The 7,511-nt window shown below is 56.3% G+C and overlaps 1 long non-coding RNA gene across 1 annotated transcript in view; it reads left to right on the top strand.

Moving 5' to 3' along the window:
• LOC112409632 (uncharacterized) overlaps positions 1–5,580 on the top strand; it is a 7,657-nt gene extending 2,077 nt beyond the window's left edge. Inside the window, exons 2-4 of the long non-coding RNA XR_003005186.1 lie at positions 4,101–4,204; positions 4,376–4,624; positions 5,080–5,580. This is a non-coding gene — a long non-coding RNA (uncharacterized LOC112409632). The remainder of the gene's footprint in view (positions 1–4,100; positions 4,205–4,375; positions 4,625–5,079) is intronic.
• The last annotated feature ends 1,931 nt before the right edge of the window (positions 5,581–7,511 follow it).

Genomic DNA, 7,511 nt, shown 5'->3' with positions numbered 1-7,511 from the left:
CACGTCCGCGCACACAAACAACCCAGGTTCATAATCTCATTAGCATAGGCCTGGATCTGGGTGGCCGCGAGGCTCCGCGCGCGACCCGGCGCAGCGCTGTACTTCGCCGCGACCCGGAGTTTCCATCAGGCGTGAGCCCTGGGCGGGGGCGGGGATGTGGGCTTTGGGGCAGGATTGGGGCCGGCCGGGAGATGGAGGCCGCCCGGGGCAGCCGGAGCCGCGGGAGGAAGGCCCCTCCCAGCGCCCAGTTGCCGTGGTCCCCGGAGCAGATGGCAACTTTGTCTCCTGGTGTGCGCGCAGCGACTTTCAACACATTCAAAAGGCTGCGCTCAGCCTGTCGGGGAAGCCTCGCTGACATTCAGAACCGATTAAAGACCCGAGACGGTGCCAGGCGCAGTGGAGAGTTATGAATTAATCATGGGGGTTACCGATATCTGAGGCTCCCCAGGGCAGCCCCTCAATTATTAAGCAGCCCCCACTGCCCACTCCTGACCCCACCCCCAGCCGCAAAGCGGGTAGGCCCGGCGTCTTTTGCGCTGCCCCAATTAACAGCCACCGGGTAATGTGAAAAGTGTTTGCCCTGCCACCCGAAGTGCGGGCTCAGGCTGCGCCGCTGGGCCTGCCAGACGCACGCCGGGCAGAAAGCTCAGCCTCTGGGACAGGCCCCGCGTGAGCGTCGCACTCCCGCCCGGGAGTCGGGGGTGGAGTGAGGCGCGTTCTCAGGCTCTGTGCCCCAGGCGCGGCTCCCTTCACCTCTGCAGGTGGGGAGGCCCTGGCTAGAGGGCGACGCCGGGGGCCACCCTCCACAGGGTACATGTCCTGGGTCTCCGGAGTAGCGGCAGCCTCGTGGTTTTGTGTAGTGGCTCTGGCGATGTTCCAGGCATGGAAAAGCGAAGTTTGTGTGTCCTGTGAAACCCCGCACAATCCCTGGGCCTTCTAGGAGGCCCACTGGCTGGAACCCTCATGCCCCAAGCAGCCCAGAGTCCCCCTAAATGGGAACCTCCTCGACTACCGAACCCCTTGTCCGCATATTAAATCACGCACACCCTTCTAATCTTCCCTATTTATTTCCCGGGCCTGCCTGGCCACAGATTTCTGCAAGACAGAGCCGTCTTCGGGTTCCTCCTGCTTCCAGAGGGGCCATAAAAAACAGATGGTCTCATTAGGAACAATTTATGCATATATATTTCGAAAAGTTCAGCAGAGCCGGGGTAGGTTTGCAGCCCCTGCGTCAGGCAGGAGCAAAATATCACCACTTGCAAATGTTTCCAGTTTGCAAAGTAATGGTCTATCCAAAGTAGCTAAGCAACGAATTACTCAAACACTAGAAGGTTAGATGCCAACATTATCACATTCCTCGTGCTCCTTAAACCGTCCTCCTCCGCGGTCACTGGATTTCGGAGGGAGGCTCGCTGGCCGCGCACCCCTACGCCCGCGGCTTCCTTTCAACGACTATTTCCAATCTCCAAGTCAAATCACTTATTAATTATAGAGGCAACTCGAGCAAACCCAATTACCCGTAGGCAGCCCTTCCCAGATGGGAAGTCTGTCTCGCGGCTCCCACGGTGGCCCAATTTCTGGGGAGCCTTTTTTTGCGTACGATTTCTTTTTGTCAGTGGTCCGCCAGCGGCCCTGAAGGTTTCCTCTCCCTGGTTTTTCTTCCTAGAGGCAACTCCATTTTCTTACCCAGTTCCCTTTCCTTCCTCCAAGGAGACCTCCCCGCCCCTTAGGAGGCTCTGCCTTCAGGCTAAATTTACCGCCGCGCCAGGTTTAAGCCTTAGGCGTTGCAGACCTGGCGCTGGAATGGCGGAGGCTGTAGACAGAGCCCTATTCATTTGCAAAGGCGGAAGGCTGAGTGATTCGCTCGCTTGGCTGCCCTTCTACTCCTCAGTCTTCCCTTCAGGCCTAGCCGGTGTCTTGGACTCGCCATGATCTGTGAGTTGTGACCCTGGGCTCCGCAGGGGTTCACTCCAGGTCGGAAAAAGGCCACTTCACTTTTTAATGCCGCTACGGTTCTGGCCGTATGGTAATAATAATGCTAACCACCAGGACTTTTTGTGCCAAGCAGTTTATATATACATACATCTTCTTTAAACCTCGCTGTCGCGCATTTATATAGGCATCATTTCTCCCATTTTGCAGATAAGAAAACTGAGGTTAAGAAACTTGCCTCAGATCACGCTGTTACTTGGATATGAAGCCCTTAATTCAAAACCTGCGTTTTCATTCACAGCTTCAAAGACACCTTCCAGAATAGTGTAAGCCGTAGGGGGAAGGAGGGGGGCGGTTGGCGTGCAGCAGAGGAGGCCTAGCAGCGCAAAGGCCTCGGAGTGGTCTAGGCGTCGAGTCGGCATTTGGACAGCACACCGGCTGGACGGGAGAGAGACCTGGAAAACCGAGGCGCGCCTGGGATTTGGAGCGCTAGGGTGGCTGCACTGGCTTGGGGCAGGGTTGCGGGGCAAAGTGCGGCTGCCAGGGTCTTGCAGCGCGTGGAGAGGGGTCCTGAAGGGACCGCGACAGCGGCTTTTTTGGGCGAGCTGGTAACCGTCTGCAGCGAGGAGTGTAATTGCCCCTGTGACCGCGGGCGACGAGGGCGGGGCGCGCGCCCGGCCTCCTCCCTCCCACTCCGCCGCCGGCGCGGAGCTGGCTTTTGGCTGGGAAGGCGCAGAGCACCTCGAGGGCCTGGCCGGCTCAGCGCAGGGCGAGTCGGGTGCTAGCTCTCGCCTCCTGGACAGCCGTCCTCGGCGCTCCCGCCTGGGGCCTTCCTCCTGCGCGCCGGCCACTTCCTTTGGCTCCCAGGCCCTTCCAGGCACCGGCTTGCCTCTTCCTTAGGGTGCGCCCCGGCCCGGGCCTGGGGTAGTCAGCCGCGCCCGGGTGACATTGGTCACTGGAGAGCGGCGTTCCCTGGAGGGGGCGCGGTGGTCAGCCTCGGGTGGTGGGTGACCTAGGAGACCCTACACCCCACCCTCGCCCCGGGCGAGCCCTGAAGCCCGCGGGCCTCGGGGGTCGCCCTGGGCCACCCCTGCTCGGCGAGGCCGAGCTTGGCTGCGCACACTTGGCCGCCTGTCCCCGGGTCGGAGGGGAGACGGACTTCGGGCACTCTCCGAGCCCCCGGACCTCCCCGCGCCGTCGGCTGGTGCGCTTTGCCCTTTGGTGGGTTCCTGGCCCTGCGCCGAGCAGAGGGGGCCGGGTCGGTGGTGGAGAAGGGGGCCCCGGCCGGCCAGGGATTCCGGAGTTTGTAACCCGTGTAGTTTCTGGCTTTCACGGCTCGTTTGAAATCCTCCCACAGGAAGATGTCTGCCTAGGAGGCCTGCGCGGCTCGGAGCCCCGCGCGGCCACCCGGGTGTGTGTGTGCGGGTGTGTGTGTGTGTGCGCGCGCGCGCGCACGAGACCCGGGAGAAGGGAGAAGGAGCCGGCCTCAGCACTTTCTCAGCTGCAGCGCTACGATCGCGTCGTGCGGCGCAGGGCCTGGCACCCGGGGCTCGCCCTCACCCCAGCCTCGGCCCGGCGGACTCCCCGGCGCCCCTCTTGAGCTTTCTCCCTGCCCCCTGGCAGGGACTGTTAACACAAGCAGGTGATGGCGCCCTGGCGCCCGTCGTGCGTTGGTCTTTATACCTCGTGAGTTCAACACTAATGAGTTATGGGTTGGCCCACGAAAACATAATGTGTAAATTAGGAATTTAATGATGTGTAAGATTAAAAGCTGCGCAGGGTTGCATTTATTTAAGGCTGCCATCTTGTGTTCGCAGAGAAATTACTTGAACGACATTGACCCCCCTCGCCCGTAGGACTGGAAATGGCGCGGGGGCGGGGATGGGTTCTGGGGGCTTGAGGCCCTTCTCGCCTCTCTCGCGGGGCAGGTGGTGGTCTGTGACGAATGAGGGCTGATTTTGGGTGGGCGCATTCACAGGAGGGGCTGATTAAACTCTTTCCCCGTTTCTGGGGTCCGGGATTGGCAAGGCCCACAGAGGTTGCCAATTTCTGGGAAACTTATTGCTTCTTCCTGTCCTGATACGCTCACGCGTTTTAGGGGTTGTTTCCAGAATTCAAAAGCAACTATTTTTTGATTTTTTAAACCCATTTCCCTTCATTTGTCCAAGCTGCAAGTGTTGGGTCTGCCCTCACTGAACATGAACCCATCCCTTGGAGCAGCCAGGGGCCCCCAGGCCCAGGCAGGCCTGGAATCTGGATCCTCAACCCTCAGGTTCGTACAGATTCAGCTCACTTTTTGTAGGATTCTTTTCTTCTTTTGCAAATTCGCGGGGAAATGGAAAGCAGAGACTCCCTGTCTTTTTGCTCTGACATTGGGGCTCCCTGCTCTGTGCCACCATGCCTGTGTACAGGCCAGCTCTCACCTCAGTACTGTTTCCTGCAGTTTTCTTTTTCCAGCAAAAGCTTCTGGTGATGTATGTGGCCTGAGGCTCCCTCTCAGGTGCTCCTTAGACCCAGGTGAGGCACGTGATGCCATCTTGGGGAAGCTGCACCCAGCAGCCACCAGGCCGAGCTTTTCCATCTGGTTCTGTGGCCGGAGCGACTGGCAGGTGGGATGCCTTTTGTGGCCACCAGACGTGAGGACTCTCTGACAGTCTCTGCCCAGCCCTGTGGTGGCTGAGGAGGGAATGAGGTAAGGCTGGGCATTCCTGGGATCCAGTCCAGAGCTGGCTGCTCACCCCCCTGGGAAATGAGGGCTCTCCTCCCAAAGGGACTGCTTTCCACCTGGAAGAATGTGATGGTCTGGAAGGGCCGGAGCTGTAGTGCTTAGGGGGCATGGGAGGAGTAAAAGCAAAGAAAGGATTGGATCATGAACTTTTATAGAGGGAACCAAGGCTTGTCTTGGTAAATTACAGAGCTCCAGGGCCTTGAGGGAACAGGGAGGCCTCCAACGTGTATTTTCTAGGCCTTGAAAGAGTTAATGGGAGAAATGTTGTTCCTGGTTTGTCTGTTTGCTCAGGCCCCACACTTATCTAACCAATCACGGAAAGGGTATAACTTTAGAAGTTTCGTTCTCTCTCCCGCTTGGCTGGGAATTTCAGAAAACCCTTGCTTAAGTAATCACGATAATCCTTTCAAATTCCTTAGGGTCTGAGGCCATTTGGTGTTCCTACTTGAGTCCTGTTTAAGGAAAAAAAAAAGACAAGGAGAGAAGAAGGCAGCCTGTAATAAAGAACATTGCAACAACATATCCCTCTGAAAACTACCCCCCCCCCACATGGCTTTTTTGCCCAGATAAGCTTCCTAAGTGGGTCCCTAGGTTTCTGAGAAATGGTACTGCCAGGTCTGGATGTTGGCGGCAAAGGGGAAGATCAAAGGGAAACCAGGTGAGGGGGCCACAGTTTCCCTTTTGGTGAAAACATGAAGGGGACACTTGACCTCCTTGGGGAGCTGGGGGAAGCATATCGCATTGTGGGGAGCAGGTCAGAGTTTGAGGTGCTGCTGATAAGATGTGCTGTTGGAATCAGAAAGAAGGTGTGTGTTGGGCTTCCCTGGTGGGACAGCGGTTAAGAATCTGCCTGCCAGTGCAGGGGACACGGGTTCGAGCCCCGGTCCGGGAAGATCCCACATGGCGCGGAGTGACTAAGCCCGTGCGCCACAACTACTGAGCCTGCGCTCTAGAGCCCGTGAGCCACAACTACTGAGCCCGTGTGCCACAACTACTGAAGCCCGCGCGCCTAGAGCCCGTGCTCCACAACGAGAGAAGCCACCGCAATGAGAAGCCCGCACAGCGCGACAAAGAGTAGCCCCCGCTCGCCGCAACTAGAGAAAGCCCGCGCACAGCAACGAAGACCCAACCCGGCCAAAAATAAATTAATTAATTAAAAAAAAAAAAGAAAGGTGTGTGGTTTCTCGGAGCGCCTTCAGCCAACTCTTTTCATCAGTGTTTGTTGCATGATTGTTCCTAAGGGGTCCTCCAGCCCTGGACCTGCCCTCTGCAGCCCAGATCAGCCTGTCATGGAAAAATGCCATGCCACCACCTCTGTCCCTAGCCACACTGTCCCTGATCCAGGGCCTCGGGCCTCGGACGTCCTAGCTCTTTATGCAGCCTGGCCGCCTTCAGTCCGCGAGGATTACTGCCCCCCACCCCCACCCCAGAACGTCTTCATTGAGCTATCACAGCACGCTGGCCAGGCCTGTTCCCATTTCTGGTGACATTCTCCAGGGTTTTGTTTCGTCCTTTATACACCATTCCCAGAGAGGCTGCAGGAGGAAGTGAAAGAATGCTTGGCTGAATTTTTATAGGTCTTTCCTAGTCCATTCTGCAGCTGATCTAGCCCTACATGCTTAGGCAGGCCTCCCCCGCTCTGCGCCCTGGTGTGGGGGGGAGATGATTTCAAAGGGACTTTTCAGCTCAGACATTCTGGTAATTTCTTTGACAAGGCTGGAAGGAGGTAGGGTTCGCATCCTTAAGACACGATACAGGGAAAAGGCAAGTTTTGATTGATGGGGAGGTTTCGGTGTTTACGGCTTTGTTGGCCGATCCTCAGATGTGGTAGATGGCTTTGGCTTGTCTGCTCTACACTCGGTCCCGCTTCTAGATTCAGAACCCACACTTTGTTTGGAGGAACCACTTCTTTCTAAGTACGAGTGCTTTGTGGGAGGGGATTGGCTCCATTTCCCAGCTGCACAAGTGGGATGAGCAGGGCATTTGAACCTGCCCCCTCACCCCGCTTTGGTCACAGTGATTGGTTCAGAGATGGGTATGTGACCTGAGTGGGTCCCAGAGAGACAGTTTCAGAACTTGCTGTTTCTAGTGGAAAAGAGAATCATGCTTTCTACTGGGGTTACCAAAAAGATAGGCTATAAGCCTGGGCTGGCTGGCAGCCTGAGGAAGGAGCCAACAAGGACAGAGCAGAGCCAGGTGACAGAGTCTTCATTGTTTGAAGCCCTGGATCCCGTTGAACCTGAAGCCAGCCCTGCCCCAGGATATTTCAGTCATATGTGCCAATAAATTCCCTTTCTTTGCTTAACTCACTTGGACCTGGGTTTTCTGTCACTTGTAGTTGAGAGAGTCTTAATTTACCTGCCACCCTGGGGAAGCATAAAGGTCACTACCCCCTGACAGGTTCAGAAAAGTTAAATCCAAGAGGTACGGAACCAGGATGGGAACTCAGATCTCCCTCCACCACAGTGCTTGGCCCAAGGAGGTTTATCAACATCGTAGTTTTCTCTTTTTCTGGCCGCTTTACATCTTTCCAAAGGACCCACCCAGAAGTGACCCTAGTATGCTGGGGCATCTTCATCGTGGTTGGTGCCAGGGGAGAATGTTTGCTTTTATGTCTGGTGGAGCCTGTCCAGGGTTTCATGCTTTGCTCTCAAACCCTCTCCCGCGATTAACTTCCTTTCTTTTGGTTTTCTGTTTTGCTTTCTTTTCCTTGTTCCAAGGACATTTTCTTGACTCCCATCCATTCCCTTAATCTGATTTTCTATATTCTACTTTAAAGACACTTCCCAGGCCTGGGTCTGGAAACAGTGCTTAGCACATAGTAGTAAGTGCCTGGTAATTGTTAGTTTGC

The sequence above is a fragment of the Neophocaena asiaeorientalis genome, unplaced genomic scaffold, assembly GCF_003031525.2.
Source record: "Neophocaena asiaeorientalis asiaeorientalis breed wild unplaced genomic scaffold, Neophocaena_asiaeorientalis_V1.1 scaffold312, whole genome shotgun sequence".
In the NCBI taxonomy this organism is placed as follows: Eukaryota; Metazoa; Chordata; class Mammalia; order Artiodactyla; family Phocoenidae; genus Neophocaena; species Neophocaena asiaeorientalis.
This window is presented reverse-complemented; position numbering and strand designations above follow the sequence as displayed.